At 38.4% G+C, this 27,705-nt stretch overlaps 1 protein-coding gene and 1 long non-coding RNA gene across 9 annotated transcripts in view; one reads left to right on the top strand and one right to left on the bottom strand.

The window, feature by feature from the left end:
* The first annotated feature begins 9,576 nt into the window (after nucleotides 1-9,576).
* Nucleotides 9,577-27,705, top strand: part of gpat2 (glycerol-3-phosphate acyltransferase 2, mitochondrial) — a 228,808-nt gene continuing 210,679 nt past the window's right edge. Inside the window, exons 1-2 of one of the 8 annotated variants that reach the window (XM_047380861.1) lie at nucleotides 9,577-9,672; nucleotides 25,365-25,427. The gene's annotated coding sequence lies outside the window, so the exon portion shown is untranslated. Of the gene's footprint in view, nucleotides 9,673-20,481; nucleotides 20,532-20,634; nucleotides 20,660-23,485; nucleotides 23,503-25,364; nucleotides 25,428-27,705 lie in introns of those variants that run through there. The other 7 variants (XM_047380854.1, XM_047380855.1, XM_047380859.1 and 4 more) reach the window with 7 other exon arrangements.
* LOC124877571 lies at nucleotides 13,591-15,448 on the bottom strand. Its single transcript, XR_007040566.1, has 3 exons — nucleotides 14,121-15,448; nucleotides 13,723-14,046; nucleotides 13,591-13,650 (listed from the first exon to the last, which is right to left on the bottom strand). It is a non-coding gene; the product is annotated as an uncharacterized LOC124877571 (long non-coding RNA).

Raw genomic sequence — 27,705 nt, 5'->3', positions numbered from 1 at the left:
AAAAAATAAACATTAGGTTAATTGGTTGTTTCTTCTTATTTATAAATTTTATGTCTCAGAATATACTGTCTCTTTCTACTCTGTGATTGTGTATCCTGCCTGATGTCTATCTGGTATGGTGCCGTTGTCCAGAGAGCATTAGAATGATTAGCAGGTATAGACAATGGATGGATGGTCTGAGAGGCTCCTACTCTCTTCTCCATTGGTTTATAGTTTATTGCAATAACATAATCTTGCACTAAAACAACACTGCAAATCTCTAACTGCAAGTTTTAGAGTTTATTTATGCATCTCTCACCGTCCACCTCACTGTGAGTGGTGACAAGATGAACTCGGGTCTTAGTCTAACCTCGTTTGTTACAGTTACAGTTGTTCTAAACCTTTTAATGATTGCTCTCACTGTTGTTATTGGCAAGTTTAGAGCAACAAACTGTTTTCTTTTTGCCATTTACAGACTTATACAGATGAGCACACATCTGCTTCACTTGAAAGGCATGTTCGAATGTCTTTCTGGTTTTAAACACTAGCCGGTAATAATGCACTTCTGTGCCGAATCGGATTTCTGCCCAAGGAAAAGATTTCTTCAAAACTCGGATCAAAAAAAAGAAAATGCATCAGTTACATTTATTTTATATGAATTGTGAAGGATCCCCAAATAGTGACTGTTGATTTTGTTTAAAACTGCTTTTTTACTGCCAGATGTTTTCCCCACTGAATTAATGTACTAATTTAAAGATCTAAATACTTCCATGTGAGACTATGGTCCTGCAATAAAAGATGAATGCATTTTAGAGCTTTTTATGCTATCTTCTCAGGGATGCCACTAAATGTTAAGGATTTGGTGAGTGGTACATGGTGGAGAATATCCCCAATGACATATGATCTAAATAGATGTTTTCTGTTGAAAATCTTTTGTAATACATTACAAGTCAAACATTTGGACACCCATGGTCTTCCAACTGAATGAGAAAGTGTGTCCCAACCTTTGACTGGTAGAGTAATTAATCACTGCAGTGGAGTATTACTACTACTAGTGTAGTTTTTAAACCATTTTACAAGGGGTGCCAATAAATGTACAAGACGCTGTAGAAAGCTTTGAAATATTATGCTATTCTTCCGCTTAATTTTCATTAATACAACTTCGCACTTAAGATTTTTTTTTGTCCATGGTTGCACATATTTGTTTACACAGATACAAAGTGTTGTCATGTATTCCCCTGGTGTTGTAGTAAACCATTGACAATAGCATACATTACTTTCCATCAAGATTACCATAATTTGAAAAATAAAGTTCAACAAATAACATTGGACAGAACTTTCCACAATGAATTAAGTCATTACAGCTTTAATGGGTAGATCCAAATACAGTAACTGATAATAAACTACAACATGGAACACATTTACATAAAACCCCTGCTAAAACCCATAAAACACCCCTGCTGCATATGATTTATTGCTTCAATGAAGGTGTTCTGCTAGATCTTTTAGATGTAATTCAGCTCACACGTTTCCAGTGAGATATGACTTTAAAGGAGCTGTTTATTTTTATTACATCAGCGTTGGGTTGAGAAAGGTTCGAGGTTCAGGGGTTTGATAAAGCATTATGTAAACAGGTTGAGGCTCCTGCATGTGATTTTGAATAAATCAAATTCGAAATAAGACTGTTTTCCAGCTGGATGTGTGACACGTTGCAGGAAAAAAAAGATTTAAGCATGAGACTCATTTTTGTTTTCCCCGTGGACACAATTACTCCCATGTTTTTCACAGCTTTATAAACACTGACGCATTATTGTGCCTCCTGGTGTTGATAAAGAGTGGAGAGGCAAAACTGTCACATGATTGTCATGGGCAGCACTGGCATCAGTTTAATAACTCTGTTACAGCTGTTGAGAAAGACCATGGCCTTGTCTGAACTCAGAGGGTAAGTCAGATCTGAATCTCCTGAATAAAAACCACTAGTAAAGGCAGTAAAATCTGGCAGATCAACGTTCAATTGAAGCCGCGATTTGTGCGTTTGTGTGATAGCAGAGCGAGGTTGCCAAATATGAAGAGGGGAGAAAGATGTGTGCGTCTTTATTTAGCTGGGCCATCATAGAAAGGTCACAAAGCTCATTTTAACATGCACATATGTACACACAAGCTTAGATAAACACAAACACTCTCAAGCCAGAGCACATGCAGTCACACAAACCTGAGCCTAAAATAGAGAAACAGATGACCAGCGCTCCCCTCCACAAAGGGACACCCACTTTTTTCATTTTAAACAACTTGCACATGCTTTCACACACACCTGAAGCACAGGGATTAGCAACCTAAATGATAACAATGCCTAAAAGGGGAAAAAAAAAACAATGAATTGTCAGATTCATTAGATGGTGGCTGACAGCTCCAGATCTTCCTCTTTTTCACTATGTGATTCTGGGAGACATTAAACATTTACTTCTGGGATGAAGGCATATGACAATAAAAAAGGCAATAGAGAGAACAATGAGAATGTGAAAGGAAGGATGTTTGCAGAGATACATGTTCTGTAATATTTGCGAGCCTGTATGTGTGTCATATGTGTGTTCGTGTGTCACTTTCGGAACAGGGAGCGGGACAGGATGTTCTGTTTGGATGTGAAAGTGTCATGTCCTCCCCAAAATATACAGTAGTACAGTAGCCTCAGCACAGTGTATATCAAACTGATTCAACAGTTTCCATCAATAGTCTGCAGTAATTAATGGTTATTAAAGTATTTTATATTTTACAGCTGTTTTCACAGACTGTCATCCTGGAATTTCCCTAGAGGGACGTTCATTTGTATTAGAAGCCCTGATAAAGATGAATAAAAATCAGTGTCCCAATTGTTGTCACTCCCAGCTATTCTCATAAGATAAATGTACGAGATACTTTGGAAATATGAGTGTTTATGAACATTCAATCAGTATTTGATAACCTTAAGTTTCAATGAGGAATAAATATGATGTGGCACATATACCCATTCTTTGGGCCACTTCAAAATAGGAAACACAAGAGAGCATGACATTAAAATAAGGCAGTTTTACACTGTATCACCAAAAGTAGTGTAAACTAAGAGAAACCAATTAGCCTTACAGTCATGTTTTGGACAGTTAGAGGAAGCTGGGTTACCCACAGAGAGCCAACACATACACAGGGAGAACTTGCAAACTCTGAAAAGAGCGACATTGCTGCAAAGCACCAGTGCTAACCACTGCAGCACCATTTACCCCCCATAATTAAACAATAGTTGTTTATTATGATGTCATTGGAGCTTTTGCAGCTATAACAGATTCAAGTTCTGGGAAGGCTGGAAATGTATTTATGGAAATCTTTGACCAGTCTTGCAGTAGAGCTTTGTGAGTTCAGACACTGATGTTGGATGTAGAAGCTTGGCACACAGTAAGGCCTGAAGGCCACAATGAAGTTTCGAGCTCTGTAGCTACTGATTCCACAGAAATTGTTAACCTCTGCCAGGTGTGCTTCTTAGCATCTTCTGACCCTGCTCTGTGATTTACATGGGCTTCCACATTGTTATAATCCCATCAACAGTTGACCATGGACTATTTAGTTATTTGATTACTTATTGCACAGAAGGAATCCTATCACTGAGCTCCAGGATATGGGGTATTCTTTCATGAACTTTTGTAGAAGCATTCTGCATTCCTACGTACTGGATTTTATACACCTTTGGCCAATCAAGGGATCAAAACACCCAAATTTAACTATTTGTAGGGGTGAGTATAGTGTATACTGATTTTGTTGAGTCCAGAAAGAAAGAAGGCTGGACAAGGACCCATGCATAATTGCTTTACTCACCATCACAATTAGGATGATGCAAAGTGAGGCAAAACATATCCAAAGCTCATTGTTGAAGAACTGCAGCACACATGTTTAGAGTGAAGCTATGCAACTGCAATAAAAAAAATTAACTTATTTTCACACTGTTTACCACTACCACATTGCCACTGCCGCCCTTACCAGTAGTGGCAATGAATGCGGAGGGTGTTGAAAATACACATCCTAATATGGTCTGAACAACTTCTCATGAGGTTATCTCTTATGCTCAGCTATAGTTAACCTGTACAAGTGCAAATACTGTAAAGATTGTTGGAATCCTGGTCTTTTTTGTAATTAATTGATTAACTTGTATCTGAGCTTTGAGACATGTTTAAGCCCAACTAACATTACCATGCGACTAAATAAGATGTGTGTTGATCTTCCTAAGACCAGATGCCTGCAAGAAAATAGCTGTTTCCCTGAACTTGTCTACTTCTGTGATCAGAACAGTGGTTGAAATATATTAAACAACTGCAGCTGTGACACACAGAGCTGCATGAAAAGAATGGGAGGTAAAAAATAGAGAGCTCCAGTAAAGAGTGGCATCTCTGGGTCACCAAGTCTTCACAACAACCATGTATTTTTGGCTTTTGTACACATCTATATATGGAGAAAATAACTGTGGAAGTGTGCAATGCAACACTGACGCTTCCTTCTCAGATGTAGTTGTTGAATCTGTTACAATGGGAAAAAAAACAGCAGGAAGTTAAAAGATGAGCGCCTGTGGAATCTACAGTACTTCAAGTTTAAGTAAACTGTTTACATAGTTAGATAAGAGAGATGAGAGGTTAGACAAAAAAGAGAAAATGCTTTAACACAAATTATCAGAAGCAGACATTTTTATTTTACAGTTTGATGCTAATCCAAGGGATAAAATTAAGCATGAGAGTGTTACCATAACTCTTGTTTTCCATGAAATAATAAAGTTAAAGCCAGCAGCCTAGAAGCTTAATTTAGCATTGAGAAAACAGTTGGATGAGAAATCTTTTTTTCCATAAAGTAAAATAATTATATAGCCTGCATCCCAAGTGATCACTTATAAGACATAATAGATCATTCAGTACATAGTAAAACTTTGCCCATGTTTATTTTAACATAATGGCTCATTCTCGAGCTATTATTGGCTTTTGAAGCTGCACTTTCATTTGTGTTCTTGTCAAGGAGTAATAAATATTCCATAGGCACCTCTTTATTGTAAAAGATAAAAGTAAATGTAAATCTGAAATCAAATTCTCTGGGTATTTTATCAGTATTACCGCCTGTCATATTTCCCACCCATGAAGCTCAGGAGGAGTGAACTGCATGCTCCTCCTGCTGCTGCTGCTGGCACTCATGTCCAGCTGTGGATCACATTTCAGCCGCTAAAATGTGAAGATGATGCATGAATAGGCAGGAGATGTTGAGTTATTTTTCCCTTTGGATAGATGGACCCCAAAATTGGAAAAATGTTTAGAAGGAATATTCCATTTAAAGGAAACAATAAAAAGACTCAAAAATAAGAAGGCACAAAAAACAATGGAAATTCTCAAAACCTTTAAAATAGATTTAAAAAAATCCCATGGAAAGACAGATTGTTTATACATATATATATATATACACACCTTCTCATTCAAAGAGTTTTCTTGATTTTCAAGATTATGAATATTTTAGCTTCACACTGAAGGCATCAAAACTATGAATTAACGCATGTGGAATTATATACTGAACAAAAAAGTGTGAAACAACTGAAAATATGTCTTATATTCTAGGTTCTTCAAAGTAGACACCTTTTGCTTTGATTACTGCTCCGCACACTCTTGGTATTCTGTTGATGAGCTTCAAGAGGTCGTCACCTGAAATGGTTTTCCAACAGGTCTTGAAGGAGTTCCCAGAGATGCTTAGCACTTGTTGGCCCTTTTGCCTTCATTCTGCGGTCCAGCTCAACCCAAACCATCTCGATTGGGTTCAGGTCCGGTGACTGTGGAGACCAGGTCATCTGGCGCAGCACCCCATCACTCTCCTTCTTGGTCAAATAGCCCTTACACAGCCTGGAGGGGTGTTTGGGGTCATTGTCCTGTTGAAAAATAAATGATGGTCCAACTAAACGCAAACCGGATGGAATAGCATGCTGCTGCAAGATGCTGTGGTAGCCATGCTGGTTCAGTATGCCTTCAATTTTGAATAAATCCCCAACAGTGTCACCAGCAAAGCAGCCCCACACCATCACACCTCCTCCTCCATGCTTCACGGTGGGAACCAGGCATGTAGAGTCCATCCGTTCACCTCTTCTGCGCCGCACAAAGACACGGTGGTTGGAACCAAAGATCTCAAACTTGGACTCATCAGACCAAAGCACAGATTTCCACTGGTCTAATGTCCATTCCTTGTGTTCTTTAGCCCAAACAAGTCTCTTCTGCTTGTTGCCTGTCCTCAGCAGTGGTTTCCTAGCAGCTATTTTACCATGAAGGCCTGATTCACACAGTGTCCTCTTAACAGTTGTTCTAGAGATGTGTCTGCTGCTAGAACTCTGTGTGGCATTGACCTGTTCTCTAATCTGAGCAGCTGTTAACCTGCAATTTCTGAGGCTGGTGACTCGGATGAACTTATCGTCCGCAGCAGATGTGACTCTTGGTCTTCCTTTCCTGGGGCGGTCCTCATGTGAACCAGTTTCTTTGTAGCGCTTGATGGTTTTTGCGACTGCACTTGGGGACACTTTCAAAGTTTTCCCAATTGTTCGGACTGACTGACCTTCATTTCTTAAAGTAATGATGGCCACTCATTTTTCTTTACTTTTTTCTTTTTTCTTGCCATAATACAAATTCTAACAGTCTATTCAGTAGGACTATCAGCTGTGTACTGTATCCACCTCCTGCACAACACAACTGATGGTCCCAACCCCATTTATAAGGCTTGAAATCCCACTTATTAAACCTGACAGGGCACATCTGTGAAGTGAAAACCATTTCAGGTGACTACCTCTTGAAGCTCATCAACAGAATGCCAAGAGTGTGCGGAGCAGTAATCAAAGCAAAAGGTGGCTACTTTGAAGAACCTAGAATATAAGACATATTTTCAGTTATTTCACACTTTTTTGTTCAGTATATAATTCCACATGTGTTAATTCATAGTTTTGATGCCTTCAGTGTGAAGCTACAATATTCATAGTCATGAAAATAAAGAAAACTCTTTGAATGAGAAGGTGTGTCCAAACCTTTGGTCTGTACTGTATTTATATAATTTCTGTATATTCTTGTATTGTTCTGTTTTTATTAAAACAAATACACTGCTTAAAATACCAAAGGAACAATCTGAAAACACAACAGCTGTCATTTACAGTATAAGGTGATGCTGGTGAGCCATAACTATACATAAGGATCTTTGAAATAAATATACAGGTCCTTCTCAAAATATTAGCATATTGTGATAAAGTTCATTATTTTCCATAATGTCATGATGAAAATTTAACATTCATATATTTTAGATTCATTGCATACTAACTGAAATATTTCAGGTCTTTTATTGTCTTAATACGGATGATTTTGGCATACAGCTCATGAAAACCCAAAATTCTTATCTCACAAAATTAGCATATTTCATCCAAACAATAAAAGAAAAGTGTTTTTAATACAAAAAACGTCAACCTTCAAATAATCATGTACAGTTATGCACTCAATACTTGGTCGGGAATCCTTTGGCAGAAATGACTGCTTCAATGCGGCGTGGCATGGAGGCAATCAGCCTGTGGCACTGCTGAGGTCTTATGGAGGCCCAGGATGCTTCGATAGCGGCCTTTAGCTCATCCAGAGTGTTGGGTCTTGAGTCTCTCAACGTTCTCTTCACAATATCCCACAGATTCTCTATGGGGTTCAGGTCAGGAGAGTTGGCAGGCCAATTGAGCACAGTGATACCATGGTCAGTAAACCATTTACCAGTGGTTTTGGCACTGTGAGCAGGTGCCAGGTCGTGCTGAAAAATGAAATCTTCATCTCCATAAAGCTTTTCAGCAGATGGAAGCATGAAGTGCTCCAAAATCTCCTGATAGCTAGCTGCATTGACCCTGCCCTTGATAAAACACAGTGGACCAACACCAGCAGCTGACACGGCAACCAGACCATCACTGACTGTGGGTACTTGACACTGGACTTCTGGCATTTTGGCATTTCCTTCTCCCCAGTCTTCCTCCAGACTCTGGCACCTTGATTTCCGAATGACATGCAGAATTTGCTTTCATCCGAAAAAAGTACTTTGGACCACTGAGCAACAGTCCAGTGCTGCTTCTCTGTAGCCCAGGTCAGGCGCTTCTGCTGCTGTTTCTGGTTCAAAAGTGGCTTGACCTGGGGAATGCGGCACCTGTAGCCCATTTCCCACACACGCCTGTGCACGGTGGCTCTGGATGTTTCTACTCCAGACTCAGTCCACTGCTTCCGCAGGTCCCCCAAGGTCTGGAATCGGCCCTTCTCCACAATCTTCCTCAGGGTCCGGTCACCTCTTCTCGTTGTGCAGCGTTTTCTGCCACACCTTTTCCTTCCCACAGACTTCCCACTGAGGTGCCTTGATACAGCACTCTGGGAACAGCCTATTCATTCAGAAATTTATTTCTGTGTCTTACCCTCTTGCTTGAGGGTGTCAATAGTGGCCTTCTGGACAGCAGTCAGGTCGGCAGTCTTACCCATGATTGGGGTTTTTAATGATATGCTAATTTTGTGAGATAGGAATTTTGGGTTTTCATGAGCTGTATGCCAAAATCATCCGTATTAAGACAATAAAAGACCTGAAATATTTCAGTTAGTGTGCAATGAATCTAAAATATATGAATGTTAAATTTTCATCATGACATTATGGAAAATAATTAACTTTATCACAATATGCTAATATTTTGAGAAGGACCTGTATAAGAAGGCATATAAGCCAATTTAAGTCTTAAATTAGGTCCACACAACATTTCATCAAAGTTTTCTCACCATCACATCCTCTCCCCGAAGATCACCAGGGTGATGTGTACTACAAATTAACACAGAAATTGTGACAAGATGTGAGGCAATAACATTGAGTGCTGTGAACATTTAAATACCGTGCTGACACAACACTTCCTTTCATTGGTCACTATTACTGCATTTTTTCAACTAGTTTAGTCATAGACATTTATGTCAGTGGCTAACTAGAGGTCAATTTGTGGGGCTCTGGCAGTACTCATCCTGTTCAAAAATGCACGAAGGGGCAGATACCAGTCCTGCTAATGGGTTAAGGACCTCTACTTTAATTTAAAATGTTAAATACTTTGTGAAACCTTTATTACACTTTTAAATGTTTACTTGGTATTTGGACCACCTTAGCATAAAACAGGCATAAAAAGAACAAAGGGTAAACATGGACTAAATTACTCTACTTTGATAACAGACTGGTCTTTGTTGTGGGGTGGAGGTTTTGGGTTTTTATGTCTCGGTTTTCTTCGTTTCCCTGTCGTTTATGTTCTGTAGTTCCTGCTATTTTAGCTAATATGTTTGTTGATTTGGTTCTTAGTTTATTCTTGTGTTCTATGTACATTTTGTATTATTTCTGTTAGATTTCTTCTCTGTTTCTCTGTTCAGATCCTGCTCATTACTCTCCTCCCCTCAGTTCCCTCTCCTTTATTGGCCTCTCCTTTATTGGTCTCAGCTGTTCCTCATTTCCTCTTGATTACTCCCTCCTGTTTTGGCATGGCTTTCTCCACTTTTCCCTCCTCCTGTATATAAGTTGTCTGGTTGTCATACTGTTTGCTAGTTCCTTCTGTTGTACTTCCTGATGGTCTGTTTCTTATGATGCCAGTTGTTTCCTGTTGTATCGATGTCCTGTTCCTCAATGTCCTGCAGCTCTGTAAGTTTGCTTTTATAATTCTTTAATACTTTCACCTCTTCATTTCTGGTTTCCATCTGCGTTAAGGTCCTACTACAAACCTGATATGACAGGAATGCGGTGCATGAGAAAGGGGTTTGCCTGGGTGTCATTCATTCAAGAGCCACCACATGTCGGCACACCGCTGGTATTTAGTTTCAAATAGAGGTAGCATTCAGGGGTATTTTGTCACATTTGTTTTGGAAAGATATATCAAGATGTGGAAAAGCATTGAGTCATGATAGACATTTTTCTATCTTTAAGCTGTGAACACAGTCTCCTTTAGAGACTGCAGACTAACCAGCTGTTATAATGTGCATTGTGTTGCATTGTCATTTTTGCATATTTTTATATAGATGTCCTCTGTAAAGAAAAAATCTTGAAGGCAGCATTGTTGTATGAAACACTAGTGTACCACCTTGCATGAATGCTGCCAACTAAGTGGTGATGTGTACCTTTGCCCAAAGTAACGCCAATACCACCAGAGAGTCTCGATGCTGGCGCATGCATAAAGACGTTATTATAGGTCCAAGTAATGATCTGGATTGCATTTAGAGACAAATTGCTACTTAACCATACCATATAGACAAGGATAAATGTTTCCATAAAATCCCCTTATCCCATGTTTATTTCCCTTGTTTTTCAGTTTTGTTTCAGGGTGTATTTCAGACCTTTTTTTTTTTCATACTTCAGGTTATTTTGATGTTTCCTTACTTTATTAAGTTATCCTTGTGTTTACTAGTGTTCAGACATTTCCCCACCTTGCTCAGTTTTCATAAGTTCCTTTACAAGCTGCACCATGTTAGAAATCCCGTTTTCAATCCAGCAAACCCCATCCTAGTATTTATGCTCCTGGTTTTCAATCTTTTTCTGTCAGACTCTCCAGTTTACTTTTGGTTATGCCAGCTTGCTCCCTGTTTCTTTCTGTGTTGGCTTTTGGATTCCTCACAGTTTTTGTAGGTTCGGTGTTATGTCACATTCAATTATCATGGTTTGTTCTGCCTGATGCCTGTTTCTTTCTAGCGTTTGGATCCTACTCACACCACAAACATGAAACATATATGGATGAATGGTGGTTCTTGATTTTAGCTGCTGGAGGGATCAGAGATCCAGTGTGACCAGTTAGGGCAGCTTATGCACACTGAAATTGTCTTCACAATATTTAAGCTGCTTTAGGAATAATATATATGTATAAATTATTTCAAATAATGTGTTTTTAAACATGTCCCTGCATTGCATGTAATCTCAACTATTATGTGTTCATAACTACCCCAGTATGGTAAAAGATTAAATAAACTTATAAACTATAAATATAGGAGTTTATTAGCTATTTCAAATTTTTGGCGCTCCTTACCTTTTCTAATTTAAGGTTGTGACAGATTGAAATGAGGATCAAATCCAAGCTCTTCCTATGCCAGCACCCTATTAACCTACTCTGCACAACTCATTAGAACTGTATTACTGCTTTTGGCAAAGTAAAGAGAACATTTGTCCTTTCAAGCAAACAGACTGAACTTTCTGAGGACATGCGCATGTGCATCACAGCAGGAAACACATTTCTTTAGCTTCCCTGACATTAAGTAGTCATAAATATGTTCAAATTGCACAATTTTGTATTTTGGACATGCTGTTATTGTGATTTTTGGAACATTTTCCATGGAACCCTAATTAAAAAAATACATGCATTAACATGTGAATTACTAACTCTCCTGTCATAATAAATCACTCCAGTTCAAATGAATTTTGCAACCTTTTATCCCCGTATAAATTCACAGTAGTATAAATGTCTGGCTGTTGGGGGTTTTGCTCACAAAATTACATTACAGGAAATTTACCTGTAGCAAAGTTTTTGAATTGAGGTCGCTGACCTTATACATCCAGCATCATCACTCTGCTCTGAAGCTCTAATACTGCTAATTTCAGTGGCTGGCTTCTCATTATGGAAACGAATGAAGAGCTGCATGTGACTTTCAATTCTTGTTTGGGGTTTTTATGCAAATGTTTTTGTTTGTGTTTTTTTCAAGGCTTTTGTTTTTATATCAGAAGGTATTTATTCCTCATAGAGATAAGAATGAGGACAGCAGACAAAGGTATTAAGGAGTGCAGACTGTGTTAACAGTGCGTTCTGATGTCTCTTGACTTGTTCATCTCTCAACCCGCACATGCACTCATGTGTGGGTAGCTTTGTGCTGGCAGTTCAGAATATGGTGTTATTACCATTTAAATTATTATGCATTCTCTGAAAAAATATGCTAGAATGTGTTTGGAAGATGAAGTAGCTTCACTTGCGTGGGCATTTTACAATGTAGAAATGTTTCTAGCAAATATCATTCCCCTTAACATTAAAGTGAGAATGTGTGAGTGGAAAGAGGAAGCTCTTGTTCCTATAATATTCCTATAATCTGCAAAGACACCTAGAAAATCGATGAGATCTTTAAGTTTGATATTTTCTATAAGCATCACTGTTAAATGCAGACAATACTTAGAAGCAGAATCAGAGCAGAGCTTATTCCAGGATGCTAAAGCACACAAACATTGTTCCCATGCCAGTCATTGGGTAATGGTTAATGTCAAATGTCAAAGCCATTTTACAAAACATTGATGTGATTTTCCCTGAAGCATTTTACAGCAGAGCAGAGCCATAGACCGTCACTAGATAACCACTTTGTCTTCTAATAGATTCTGCGGCGAGATAGGTATCTTTAGTCCATCTGTTTTATAAAAATGTTTGTCAGAGTTATACTTTGTCGACATTTAACCTTTAAGTACAGAATGCTGTACAATGTAGTATCACTGTGCTTGGCAATAGTTTTTCATATTTTAAGATTTTACAACCACAAACCTCAATGTATATTATTGGTCTTCTATGTAATAAACAAACACAAAACACTGCATTGTAAAGTTGAAGCAAAATAATACATGGTTTTCAGTCTTTTACAAATCTGATAGTATGGTGTGCATTTGTATTTAGCATTTTGTCTGGTAGATTTAATCCAGGGTTGCTATAGCTGGGTATAGCCACATCTATACAACCATCAACTGTGACCAGCTTCCCTGTCTCATCATGCTTCATGCTACAGGGATGGTGTGTTCAGGGCAATGGGCAGTGTTAGTTTTCCTCCACACAGTGTTTTGTTATCCTTTTCCTTCATAATTATGCACAACCTTGTGTTGGTTCGTCACCAAAAACACACACACAAAAAAAAAAATGCATTAGAATTTGTGAGTTTAATATTGCAGAATGTGGAAAAGGTTTGCGGGGTATGACTTGATTTTTAGGCACTGTGTAAAATGGATTTAAGACAAAACAGATTCATAGACCAATCCTAATTGAAAGTTTACAAAGAAAAGAAAAATATTGGCATGCTCTGATTATTGTCTCACTAGTCTAACCTAATCTAAGTAGAATAATGGAATTAAACAAGTTAACAAATGAAATAGCACAATCCATCCCCTTCTCCTATACAGTAAAGTCTTGATATGCGGGACGATGGACCTTGAAGGGAAGTTTACTTATATAGCACATTTCCGTAGGAAGAAAATTCAAAGTGCTGTACAGGAAATAAAGAGAGGGACATGATGGGGAAAAGTACATTACAGTGGGACAAAGGTAATTAACGAAATAGTAAATTTTTATTCTCTTTAATTAAGATAATAAATGCCATGAAGGGAACACCATGCTGTGCAAACATCCACCCATCCCAACCCCACCTCCATGTTTGGCCCTGTCCTGCACCTCAACTTTAATACACTAGATATGTTTGAGACTTTGGGGTTGGGGTGAAGGAGACTATGCTGTCAGCAAGCAGTAGGGTCTTGCACACCTCAGCCACAACATGTCATAATGTTTCGAACAGTTTTGACCCACATGCAGAAAGCAATTCAGGAGACTGAGTTTAACGGTAATGAGTTTATTTACAGTGTAATGAAACATGCAGGGAACTGGAACCGGGATACCAACTGTAAAATAAACAGAACGGTGATCAAGGAGTAACTCAGGATCTGAATTCTTAAATAATAATTCTGTCTTACTGGATAGATGGGGAGATCCGCCAGAGGGGTGTGGAGAGACCAAAGGGTTGTTTATCCGTGAGACTGAGGATGGTGAATACTGGTGTGCCAGGATGGTTAGCTGGTCCAAGAGTTTCTGAAGTTGGTGAAGTGGATGGAGGAGGGTGGACAGGGTTCATGGAGGGTGATCCAAGGAGCGAAGAAATCAGGAGGCTGCCAGCCGGTGTGATCACAAGAAGTAACAATAGGCTTGAGTCTTTGTTCATGGAGCTGGATCGCTTCTTTCCAGAAGAGGGTAACCCAGGCAGCCTTCATTGCAGAAGGCAAAGTCAGGTTCAGGTAATCCTGCAAGGTAACAGACAATGATTACCAAAAGGTCAAGGCAAGGACAAGACAAAGGTAATGTGGTAAAGCTGTACCACTAAAGGCAACACTCTAGCAGTGAGTTGCTGGCAGCCTCCTCCTTAAATATTCCTCAGCAGGTAATCAGGGGAATAGAAAACACCTGTCACCTCTCCTCCAGGTTCCACGCCATCTAGAGGTTAAGCACAGTAAACAGCACCAAACAGACATGGCACAGATCCAGACACAACCCCAATTTGAATGCAAATTAACCAGACACATCTGCATTCATCGCAACATTTCATGTTACCATGGTCACATATGCCAACGCTGGGGGAGGTTTGGTCTCAGGGGCACGGTGTGGTTCTCTTGCTCCCACCCTGGAACCTGTGTTGTTTTGCTGGGGTCTGGAGGTGTGGGAATGGCCTGGGGGTCTCTCACATGGCATCATGGGTGGGCCAGAGGGGTGCTACCCCCTTAGGTGTGGTATTGTTTGTCTGGGTGCTTTGGCCAGGTCCCAGAATGGTGGGCTCCTGACTGGTGGCCTGTGGCTCCTGGGGATGTGTCATTCCAGCCTTGATCTGCAGGGGCCATGCTGGGCTCTGGGTGATTAAAGGGATAAACCCACTTGGAACTGTATCACCCTGGGATCAGGCCTTGTGTCTGTCTGTCTGGGCCTCCTGTGGCTTTTTGGAGCCGCCTCCACCATGTAGTAACAACGACATTGAAAAGGTCAATCACTCAAATATGAATCCGTCTTGAGATATCCTGTTTGCAGGACGCATCTGCCCTGGCACATTTAGGCAAGCAGCTTGTCTGAAATGCTGCAACAGGACACTTGGGTGAAAAAAACAACAAAAAACAAATTAGAGCAGAGTATTTTAATGCTCTTTGAACATGCCTGGAGACCATATCTGAGCAAAGGAAACACATAAAAGCTACACTCGTCTCTGCTACTGACTGATATTGAGTGTTGATTATCTCTTACAGACTTAATGATAATTCTGATGAGCACCAGGACACACATTTCTATGAAGTGCCACCTCTTTTATGATGGCTGGATTGAACCAAAAACAACACAAGCCATTTTCCATTAATTCATTGTGCTATTTTTAAACTGAATCAAAAAAATAAACATAACACACTGACTATTGGTGAATCATTATAGTTTTATGACATCTAGAACTTGATGATACCCTTCTGTGCAAAGTCTTTATCAAAAAATAACTTAATTCAGTTGTGATCAGAAGTTTACATACAGGGATCATTGTCACAAATGCACAACCTACAACTTATTACAAGTTATTTTTTTAAAACATTAAAACTGACACCTTAAAGCATGAAATAAATTTGTAGCTGCACACATGAACAAGCCAAATATCTTCTGGAGAATAGCTTTCTACTCAGACTAGACAGAGATTGAGCTATTTGGCCACAATACAATTTGTTTGAAAGGTGCTGCTTTCCAACCAAAGAAATTTGTACCACCTTTTAAGCATTGTAATGGTAAAATCATGCTGAGGGTCTGTTTTGCTGTCATTGTTGTTTGTGCATTCATTGCATAAAGTGGATGAAAGAATGAAAAGGGAGGACTACTTCCAGATTCTTTTACTCCACCTAAAATCAATAAGTATACAGTTGAAACGTGGACTTAACCAGGTACTCAAACAGGAAAACAATCTCAAACACAAAACTGGTTTGGGAATGAAAAAGAGTCTAACATTAAGTATCTGGAATGGCCCAAACTAATTCTCTGCAAGAAGTACAATCAATTTAAATGAACTCTAACAAGAAGAGTGTTTAAATATCCTCCCAGAATTCTGTCAGGAACCTGACGAAGACTCCAAAAAGTCTGATTTGTCTGCAACTTGCTAAGGGACTTGTATGTGTTCAAATATTTGTGGGTGTGTACAAATAAATTGGAGCCTGTATGCATATTTTTTTATCCTGTGAGAAGTCAAACATGTTCATCCAATTTTTTTCTTTTTGCATATTAATTATTGAAGTTACATGTTGTTTCAATATTCCAATCTGAGAAACAAATGTCTCACCTGTATCATTAGAAAGCCCCCAAATTACCATTCTTACAGATGAGTGTATTTAAACTTGTGACTGGAAATGCAAATGGTGGATTTGTTTTTCAAGCTTGTACACATATAATATATTCACAGAGCTGCTGGAATTTATGCAAATAGGCAACCAAGTGGAAATGCAATAATTAACTTAAGCAAACTTTTTGTGTTTATGTTTCTCTGCCACTTAAGGACAATAATGCCAGAATGTGCCCATGAGAGTTCCATATCTGCAGAAGCACTGCCAAATGCGGAGCTTGGCACTTATATCCAGAAGCCTTTATGTGCATGCTTGTGTTTTTTTCCTCTTCAAGACTTTTTACACTCTTATTTCAATATAGCACATGTAGGGAGAGGGGGTGTTGCAATATATGATTGTTGAATACAGATCCCCTCCTGTGGTTGTCACTGCACGCCAGGTGACAAAAACAGCTGACTGTGTGATTGCAGACAAGAGGGGAGCCAAGAGATAACAGGGTAATTTGATTGCCATTGGCGTTTCTGATTGACAGAAGCAAAATTCCTAAATTGTTCATTGTGCCTGTTGGGTGTCAGAATGAACAAAAATGAATCATGACATTGGGCTAGCAGGAAGTTGGGGTCTATCAGTGCTCAAGGCAGGGTGACTTTTACACTTTGCACTTAAACTTGGGCACAATTCTGAATGTTAAGTACTCTTTTAGAGGCTAAAGTAAGTTTGCAGGTCCTTTCACCAGCAGACAACCCATCCAGTGAGTGTGGAGATGCATACTGAGTTTGATATTAGCTTAACTGAATACAAAACATACAGCTGAATCATCTTTTAAAACCTACCAGTCCTCTAAAACTTTACTTTGGCACATAGGTGATTCTTGTAGTGCCCAATGCAATTATTGCATTGACACATGCTGAAAAGTCTTAGAAAAAGCCCAATATATCAGTCTGGTGAAAATGTGTAATTTATATACAGTTTAAAGTGGGTCTATCCCTATAATCACCCAAATCTTCTGCTTGTCTGAACGTGCCCTCTGGATAAAGAGCAGAGGAACGCCCACATGGAACACATAGCAATTAAAGATATTCAAAGCATATATGGTGAGTGAGCCAGTGATGCGTCCCCATGGTTGATCAAGCTGAGACGAGCTTGGCTCAAAAGAATTCTGAATACTTGATGCCTACAATAAATGTGTTATTAAAAAATACATAATTAACTGTGAGCATATGGCTTTTTTTTTGCATTAAGATTTTATTCTTTGTCACTGATTCCATGATGGAGATGTTTATACTTGATAAGAGCTGTGATCTGTGCTGTCACTTTGCAGCACTCTTCCCTTGCCACTTTAACACTTAAACACAGAATTTTAAAAAAGGAGACGGGTAATGCGGAGGGCATAGTTAAACCTGTTTGTGAAGCCATTAGAGAAACTGTTGTAAAGTGCACATCATAAAGTTGTATTGTTGACATATTCCCCTCATTGAGCTACTCCAGAGGTGGGCTTCTCAGCTGCTTCTACGATTAAAGCTCCCCTTGTCCGTTAAGGTGGACAGCCATGTCTTGGTAGGTTTGTAGTTGTGCCATACTTCATGCCTGAACATTCTGCAGTTGTTTAGGTTTTCTGGACCACAAACCATCCAAATCAGTCTTGTTTCCCCCTTACCTCTGCACCAACTATGCCCAGGTTGCCCAGCATCAACTAACAGGCAAGCATTTCACAACTACATGTAATTCAAAAGCCTGAAAGAAAAAAGAACAAACAAAAAGAGGTCTTATTAATGGTTTTAAATTAATCTGTGTCTCCAATTAAATACCACTGTTGATGTCCATTAGATACACGTTTTTTTATTAACCTATTAATCTCACAAGATGGTAATGTGTCATAGGGTTCCCTGCTTTGTTCAAGGCAATGCAGGCCATTTTTTCCATTGATCCCTGATGTTGCATAGCATCAGTGTCTTGTAACCTATGTTTTGCTAGTGTTTTCATGTGTGAAGTGTTGTCCCATCGAGGATGCTGCCTGAGCTCCCTCGTGGGAATACACTTGTGTTTTCTTTGGCCTTTTCCAAGAACAGCTTCTCTCATTTCTGCAGCTATTCAGCTAAACAGTGTTCCCCGCAAGGTGGCTGTGTCACTGTAGAAAAGAGGAATGATTTTAGATCAACACAGCTCACTCCAGGTGATTTCACTGATTAGTATACTTTCACTTACAGAGAGAGAGATAATCAGTGAAAGTACCCTGACTGAATATCAAATCCATCCAAGCCTGGCCAATACTTGTGTGCCTTCTTGCAATAAAGAAAATCATCCCCCAGGTGTTTGGAAAATAACTCCCTTCCCAAAAGATGGACCAGAAAATAGATTTCATGTGCACTTTGTGCATTATGCTAAGCACACTTCTCTTAATTTTCCTACTAATTAAATACAACTGACAAATACACTGTAGTACAACATGTAATAAAACATCATGATGCTTTCCACTGAGTCATGTTACATTTTACAGATTTATTTATTTATTTATAATTAATGTCTAACTTTCAGTACTTTTGTTCAAAAAAGCATGATGCTATCACCCCAGTTTTTCACAAAAGGCATGCTGTGTTCAGGATGGACCTTTATTTCCAACATGTCCGCTGTGTTTCTTGCTTTTCATGATTCTGTTTGTTCTCTACTGTTATCTGAACTGAGGCCTTCACCGAAACAGCTGGGCTGAAATTAAATGACACACAAGTGGACCTTTTTACTAATTAGGTATTTTTGAAGGTAACTCCTTGGATTAGATTTTATTTAGGGCTTTTAGAGTAAAGGGGAACTGTTGATAGAACAATAGCCTTTATCAGAATTAATCAAGAACTTTATTATTAAATGATAGACAGCACAACCAAAAGGTGTGTTCAAATTTAAGTACAACAACGAGAGGGCATTAATCTTGTTTTGTGTTCAGAAATATCCTGGAAAAGCTAATATTATTTTTAACATAATGGATCAGAAAAGATGTTGACAGATGTTTGTTGTGCTTACTCCTGATGGGACGAAATAGATTAAATAAAATTTTGTAGGATCTAAAACTACATTTTAATGACCTGACAGCTTGAAAAGAATATTTACTTGGCTTAACCTAATTAAAGTGACCTTCTGACAGCAGACCTTCTGTTTATCTGTGAAATATTTCTTTTGCAGGTGGGGTACAAATAATATATGTTACCTAATTATTGTCCAGATCTTTGAGAAACTTCCCAACAACAACCAGATCAACCAGAAGAATTCATACAAATGTAATACAATCAGTGTTGCCTAGTTGTTGTTTTTTTTTTTTCACCGAATTTAAATTGTAAAACTAACTAAAACATATTTATAGTTTATACACTTGTTAAACAAACTGAACAGTTGTTTTTTTTTGACACAAGAACCACAGCAGAGCTCAACAGCTGGCAACAAAAACTTGAACACAAAAATGATCAGACAAATGAAAACAGGCAACACGATCAATAGATAGTGAAAATCTTTCAGGTTATTGTGAGTCCAATAGCAGGTTTATCTTCTATGTTGCCTTTTAATTGTTCCAATCTACACCCTGACAGCAGGATTTGTGCCAAGCTATCATATAGGGACTTCCATGACTTACTTACTTCTTTTAGTTTATTATACTGTGTTACATTAACTACTACTAACAAAATGATTTGGCACAGTTTTAAAGAGTGAAACTGCATGCCATATTTAAGGCAGAGAAATTAGACGATCAGCATGTCGCAGCTGTATTACTGAATGAAAAGTAGGGCTGCACAATATATGCAAACTTGTCATCATCATAATACCATATGCATACTGCAAAAAACAACACTTCAGTAAATGTTAGCTAATTATTTAAGTACCATGCATTCAGGCTCTGTGTGTCTGTAATATCTTTGGTGACAGTTGTTTAATGAAGCCTAAAATGTTTTTCAATACAAAGGGGTAGTAAAAGGGTCAAGTCATTAAGTAAATGCTGCCCAGATGAGAACATTATACAGATTTAGTTAATCAATGCTGCTCTGAGATGCATAAATTAAGTCGTTGATTAACTGTGGATAGATCTTTTTTTTTTTTTTCCTTTCTTTCTGAAAATTCTGCAGCAAAAATATGGATGCGGAGTTTTCCTTCAGACCATTTTGATTTGTGAACTTTGAATTAACCAAGAATTAACCAACTTCATAAAATAGTGCACATTTCAGTGTATAAAGTAACGTTTATTAAATCAATTACAACAAAAGCTTTTGGATTTAGCAAAGACTACTTCTCATTTTAGATTTGATCGCATCTATGGTCAAATCTGTCCTTAAAACAAACTTATTTTACTTTTCTATCATGAAAAGTAACCAGCCAGACATCGCGAGGATTCGTGAATTTCACTTCCGGTACCCATTTTTGTTAGATGCTAAATCTAACATATGCTCAACCTCTGGGTAAGTGTTGCTGCAATGCTATTTGTGTTTTTAAAGTGCTTCCCTGGGATTCGTAAGACAGATTAGGTGTTTGTTTTTGTTTTGCATTGAAGACTTTTTACCGGCTGCTGAACTAACCTCCTTAACAGGTATTTACTTGGCGCACCGAGATGCGGGTGCGCAGGTGTAAACGCCTGTTGGCTCACACAACACTGTTGCTATTTGTAACAAAAAAACAAAAAAAAAAATACAATTTTAATTAACTCACTAACGTGTCTCCTACTGTGTGTGTTTGGTTTGCAGTTTTACTAAATGCCAATGTTAACTGGGCTCAGAACATTCTAGAATATTATGGTCTCCTTATTATATTAGCCAACATCTCTGCACTATTCATGTTGCCGTTTTAAGTGGTTTATCATGTAAATGGCTGATATTAGTGCATTAAAAGGGTTTCCGTAAGAAAAAAAATTAAAGTGGGTCATATTTATCTTACTGGTATTAGTTAGTTTACTTTCATTCATCCATCTTCTATACCGTTTATTCCATAGCGGATCACTGGGGAGCTGGTGCCTATCTCCATCAGTCTACGGGTGAGAGGCAGGGTCAAAAATAAGTCAGACAAAATCAAAGTACTGCGTTTGTAGGTTTAAAATGAAGACGGGAACAACATTTTACAAGCTGGATTTCTGGTTATCTATGTGACCCAAACTATATTGAAATGTAACACAAAAATAAAAAAAAGTATGCTTGGTTTATTTGGTATTTTTTTAGATAGATTAATAGATTTTGCCATGAAATGTTCAATAAACAATTTCTGATTAATGTTCTCCCTTTTAGTGGTTAAGCTAAATGTTGTTTAATTGACCTATAAATATGCATGGCCTGGATACTGGTATTAAGGTAAACTGAAGTTTTAAAAAGTTGTAGTTTTTAAAAGCCGTTACATTTTACTTCCGCCTTAATGTCCTTTTTAATGACATTCCAGAAAAAAAAGTCCAGGAGAGACTGCAAGTATGACTCTTGTACTGCAGTTTCTTAATACATTTAATAAGTATTTATGTAGAAATAAATATCTTTTATTCTAACAACCCTTAATTTTGTCATACGGCACACACTTACGCCTCTAGAAATTATTAATGAAATGTCACCATTTAAAAAGTAAGTGCGTGAGGCTTTTCTTTCTGTTTTTACATTAAACTTTTTGGGTAATCTCATGCAAAAACATACATTTAGTGGTGACTTTCTAACATACTGATAAAGATCCAATATATGAAACCTGGAAATGATGGCAGCCACGACATAAAGCTTCCTTCATTGCTCTCCTATTTATGCAGCACCTTAAATATCACAGATTCATAGCTTGAATATTAATTAATTTTAGGACAAAACCTCCATCTAATCTATTGGTGTTTTTTTTTTCTATTTTCTTAACTTACAGATGCTTGGCAAATGTCAGCCTCACATAGTTTCTGGCCTTACTAAGAAAGAAAAAAACTATTCTCATTAAAATGAGCAAATGTTATCTGTGGATTATATATAGCACAGACCTCACTTAACAGAATTTTCAACGTTCCATTCTGCTAAAGTAATAAAACTCTTCATTTATTTCTTGGACATTTTCATTGCTCTACTTCTCTAAGAAAAAGCAGTGAACAGTGAGGACACATCTATCACTATGAGCAGAAATTGTGACTGCTTATATTCGATCCCTTTTAACCAAAATCTCCCATAAAGCTGATAAAATTCAGAACATTTTAATACACAAATATTAAGAGGTCAAAAGCAGGGGTTCTGAAAGCATTAGCGAGCGCTTTGAACAAGACATAAATTAATTGTGAGGATTTAATTAAGGCATTTGCACTTGCTTGAATTTCCTTTTAGGAAGCCTTTCAGATGGGAGGTGGAATATCTTCAAGGAAACCGAGGAAGTCCAACTGCCTTCAATTAGGATTTTCCGCCATTAAAGTCTTGTCTACCATCCTTTTTATTACATTTTATGAGTTTAATATACACTTCCAGCTCTCTAGGATCTAACAACAGCAGTTGAAACCGTTTTATTTTTATTCTTTATCTTTGTGATTTTCTTACTTTTTGCATAATTATCTGATGTATTGAAATTAAACATTTATATTAAAAATAGAACATCAGATAAGCTAATAATACTACTTGCAGTTTTTTTTAATCATAAATCTAACACACATAAATTTATGGAAATCTTTACAGTGATCTTTTAGTTTTTATATTTAAGATTATATTAGTTACACTCCTGAACTAACTATTGCTGTTCTGTGTTTGAGATCACAACACATTCCTTGAATAGCTGTTTACATGTCATTTATAGTTTTTCTCATTTCTCATCTATGTACCGGATTTTAAACATCTTGTGCATACATAAGGCTCAAAATGAGGATACTAATTTGTCTTTTAATTTAGACTGTCACAGGGGTGCCATTAAATGTCAATTTTTTTTTATTTAAGCTATAAGAATAAGTAATGCTTTTGCAGAAAACAAGTTAATGAAAATAATTAGAGCTTATACAACTGGGTATTTGAGAGAAAAAAAAATGTAATCCACATTTAAATGACATGGATAACAGCAGATTGATTAGAATTTGTACAAAATTTATTTATCTGGATAAATGTCAGACATTGCAATGTTTTCTTTGTTAAAATGATTTTCTGTTAGGCTGGTCTGCAATTATTTGTTATTTCTACAATATTCCACCTGAAGTCCATGTTGATGTGTACCCAATATACAGGCAAAAATGAGCAACTGGTGAAAGATGAGAGGAACTGAAAGCACCACTGAAAGTCCTATTATACTGTGTATTTTTAGGCTCTGACAGGATCAGAGATATCATGTTATTTCACCCTCTGATGGAGAGGAGAGTAGGGAAGCCTGTGTTTGTGTGTCATGTTGGTACATAAGCTAATCCTCTTTTCTGGTGGCTGCAAGAGCATATGGCCGTGTAGCGATAGCAGGCCGAAAATGGTGAGTTTATTAACAGAAACTGTAATGTCCAACTCCAGTGGGTTGGTAGAGACTATTACAGTGAATGAAAGTGTGTAGTCTATGACTATGTTGTGGTAAATACAGGGGTTGGACAATGAAACTGAAACACCTGTCACTTTAGTGTGGGAGGTTTCATGGCTAAATTGGACCAGCCTGGTAGCCAGTCTTCATTGATTGCACATTGCACCAGTAAGAGCAGAGTGTGAAGGTTCAATTAGCAGGATAAGAGCACAGTTTTGCTCAAATTATTGAAATGCACACAACATTATGGGTGACATACCAGAGTTCAAAAGGGGACAAATTGTTGGTGCACATCTTGCTGGCACATCTGTGACCAAGACAGCAAGTCTTTGTGATGTATCAAGAGCCACGGTATCCAGGGTAATGTCAGCATACCACCAAGAAGGACGAACCACATCCAACAGGATTAACTGTGGACGCAAGAGGAAGCTGTCTGAAAGGGATGTTTGGTGCTAACACGGATTGTATCCAAAAAACATAAAACCACGGATGCCCAAATCACGGCAGAATTAAATGTGCACCTCAACTCTCCTGTTTCCACCAGAACAATCCGTCCGGAGCTCCACAGGGTCAATATACACGGCCGGGCTGCTATAGCCAAACCTTTGGTCACTCATGCCAATGCCAAACGTTGGTTTCAATGGTGCAAGGAGCACAAATCTTGGGCTGTGGACAATGTGAAACATGTATTGTTCTCTGATGAGTCCACCTTTACTGTTTTCCCCACATCCGGGAGAGTTACGGTGTGGAGAAGCCCCAAAGAAGCGTACCACCCAGACTGCTGCATGCCCAGAGTGAAGCATGGGGGTGGATCAGTGATGGTTTGGGCTGCCATATCATGGCATTCCCTTGGCCCAATACTTGTGCTAGATGGGCGCGTCACTGCCAAGGACTACCGAACCATTCTTGAGGACCATGTGCATCCAATGGTTCAAACATTGTATCCTGAAGGCAGTGCCGTGTATCAGGACGACAATGCACCAATACACACAGCAAGACTGGTGAAAGATTGGTTTGATGAACATGAAAGTGAAGTTGAACATCTCCCATGGCCTGCACAGTCACCAGATCTAAATATTATTGAGCCACTTTGGGGTGTTTTGGAGGAGCGAGTCAGGAAACGTTTTCCTCCACCAGTATCACGTAGTGACCTGGCCACTATCCTGCAAGAAGAATGGCTTAAAATCCCTCTGACCACTGTGCAGGACTTGTATATGTCATTCCCAAGGCGAATTGACGCTGTATTGGCCGCAAAAGGAGGCCCTACACCATACTAATAAATTATTGTGGTCTAAAACCAGGTGTTTCAGTTTCATTGTCCAACTCCTGTAGGCTGGATATGTTCCCTGCAGTCAAATAAGCTCAGAGTCAGGTTTTCTCCTCCCTTCATATCTCTCTCTTCTCATCTCTCATTTGTCTTTGCTCACTGCATTGATGTCTTCTCTATTACTGCTGATTTGACTTGTCTGCTTGTGAATGCCTAATCACTCTGAAGATGTCCCACTTTCATTCCTTGAAAGGTTTATTCCTTTTTCTTCTTTTGCCTCCTTTTCATAGTTGGGTGATGATTATTTATCACTGGAAGGAGAGAGAAATGTTTCTGAATCCTTTGTTTGAACTTTGTTTCTCTAGCTAGGCGTAGATAAACATTTTTAGAAATGAAATATTAAGGGAGTTCTTAATGCTAACCTTTATTGTAGTTCTTTTTATTTGTTCAATTTGGAGTGTCAACCTCTTTTTAGATAAATGTAAACACTGTTTTTTTTTTTTGTTAGATTAGTGTTAGTGCTAAAATAAAGTTTTCTACTTCTTCCTCCAAGGCTAAGCTGAACGTCTAGCCACCAGTGGACTTCATCAGACAAACCCCTCCGCTTCAGAGTAAGGTAGGACAAACATTAGTCTTCTTCTTTCTAAAAATGCACAGAAAAATTTGAAATTTGTCAGCTTTGTTTTTGCTCAGGTTTTTTGGTGTAGCATTTAATTTTTTGAGCTGGGGTGTTTTGTGCCATTCTTTTGTTCCCACCAGTGGGTTTTTCGGGTGTCTCTTGCCATTGGGGTTTTTTCAGTTTCCTGGTCATAGCTGTTTTTTTAAAGCTATATCAAGTCACTTATTCCTCATTAGCAGGTACCATTAGGGCTGAGTAGAGATGAAATGTGACTTGAAAAGACTGCTGTTCACTGATTGGCCAAAAGATGAGGAGAAATTAGAGGTTTTTTGCTGATGAAGTGCAGGAAAAAGTAAAAAAACAACTCAAGAATGACAACAATAATTGTAAGGACATGAATGGCAGGCAGGTGAGACTGAACTATAACTTTGATATTTATAAACTGTAAACCATGCATGAAGACTGAAAGAAAAAAACAAAGCAGCTTTCTGAATTACACACAGGCGGGTGTGCCGTCTTTAATAACTATTTAAACTGTGGATTATCATTCCTCTTAAAGTGAATGGTAAAAACAGCATTGTTCAAGCTTTTTCAGTCAAGACAATAGATTTCACTCTTAAGTCTCTGAAGGTTGTTGGTATGAGTCGGTATGAGGTTTTTGTGTACCTACAGTTGGACTGTTGTATTTTATTCACTGTTATCTGTGGCCAGGCAGGAATTTCAGACCTCATGTCTATTTACTTTTAAAACAACTATGCTGATAAAGCTTTTGCGGTTTTGAAAATGTAACTTTTTAAAGCCTTTCGCATACCTTTTTAATACCGTAAAGAAAACTGTTAATCGAAACTAACGAACATTATAATTGATGGGTTATCTTCCTGTTTCTTAGTGTAATATCCATTTATCCTCTGCTTTTTGAAATATAGCAATGCTACTAACCTTAAACAGAGAGTAGTCTTACCACTCCACTTTTATTTTGTAACGCTTGAGGACAGCCTTGATTTTTAAGAGGTTCTCTAACGTAATGCATCTTGTAAGTGTGTTAAATCAGGGGCAACTGCATCAGTGGTTTGTGATATGTGATGGAAAGTGATTGCATTTGGATCCATAAGAGTAGGGCCTCTGTTTTGCTGGGAAAAGGTACCTGCCTAACCTCTCGAGGGTCTAGCGTGGTCAATGACTTACAGGTGGGGGAGAAACCAACAACATGAACTAAAACAGAAAAAAAGCAGGAACCGAAACGGATTCATTTAATCAAAGCTGTATTTCTAAAACACACACACACACACACACACACAGGACAACCATCCAGGCACACAGTCATACTTAAGGGCAATTTAGAGTTACCAGTTAACCTAACAGTCATGTTTTTGGACTGTGGGAGGAAGCCAACAGAGCTACCAACTGTGCCACTGTGCAGCTTAAAATAAAAAGTGATGAACCAAGTACCCTAAATGTAGGGTTGGGCATCGTTTGCAATTGAACGATTCTGTTTCCTTCTTTCAATCTGGTTCTTATTGATTCTCAATTTCGATTCTTTTAAGAGGCAGGGTCAAAACACTTTACATGGTTTAAATGAGCTAGCTAACAAGAATTGTTTCTTGATGACATGTTCTGAACTTTTCTCTCAGTTTTAATTCTATGAACCTCTTAACTTTTTTTTTTTTACTTTGAACTTTACTATGAATTTCTCACACTTGCACTTATCCAGTGTTTGATGCTGCAGGTACATGTTACTCAGCTCCCACTGATGGGCTGACCTGGTGCAGAATATCAAACAAAAAGAACAACTTGTACAACCCAGTCCAGATTGGAAGCAGGGATAGGGTAAAATCAGAAACGGTTCTTGTTGAGGAAAAGGCTCTTACCCGCCATCTCAGGCAATATGCGTGAGTGTTCTGGACAGATGGTGTCTCCTGCAGTGGAGAACACACGTTCGCTGGGTGTAGAAGATGCTTGAACGCATAAATATTAGGAAGCGAGATGACCGCAAAGGATAAGTCTTTTGTTGGTTCCACCACCATGCAGCATCATTCTCAGGCATACCATTATGGAGTCTCGTCAACTACCTGGCAAACAAGGGCAATGTCAGTTTGTCTATGAAAAAATACATGGGCTACGTTAGCTGGGTTTTTGCATTAAAGATGACCCACCGTTTTAAGTCGAGTATAACATGTTTATTGTTGGTAAGATGCATTTTATTGTTTTTATTTACCTGATTCTATCTGGTATCAGAGCAGGTGTAACACCGGCGCAGCGCGTTAAACACCAGGCA

This window comes from Girardinichthys multiradiatus, chromosome 12 (assembly GCF_021462225.1).
Source record: "Girardinichthys multiradiatus isolate DD_20200921_A chromosome 12, DD_fGirMul_XY1, whole genome shotgun sequence".
In the NCBI taxonomy this organism is placed as follows: domain Eukaryota; kingdom Metazoa; phylum Chordata; class Actinopteri; order Cyprinodontiformes; family Goodeidae; genus Girardinichthys; species Girardinichthys multiradiatus.
This window is presented reverse-complemented; position numbering and strand designations above follow the sequence as displayed.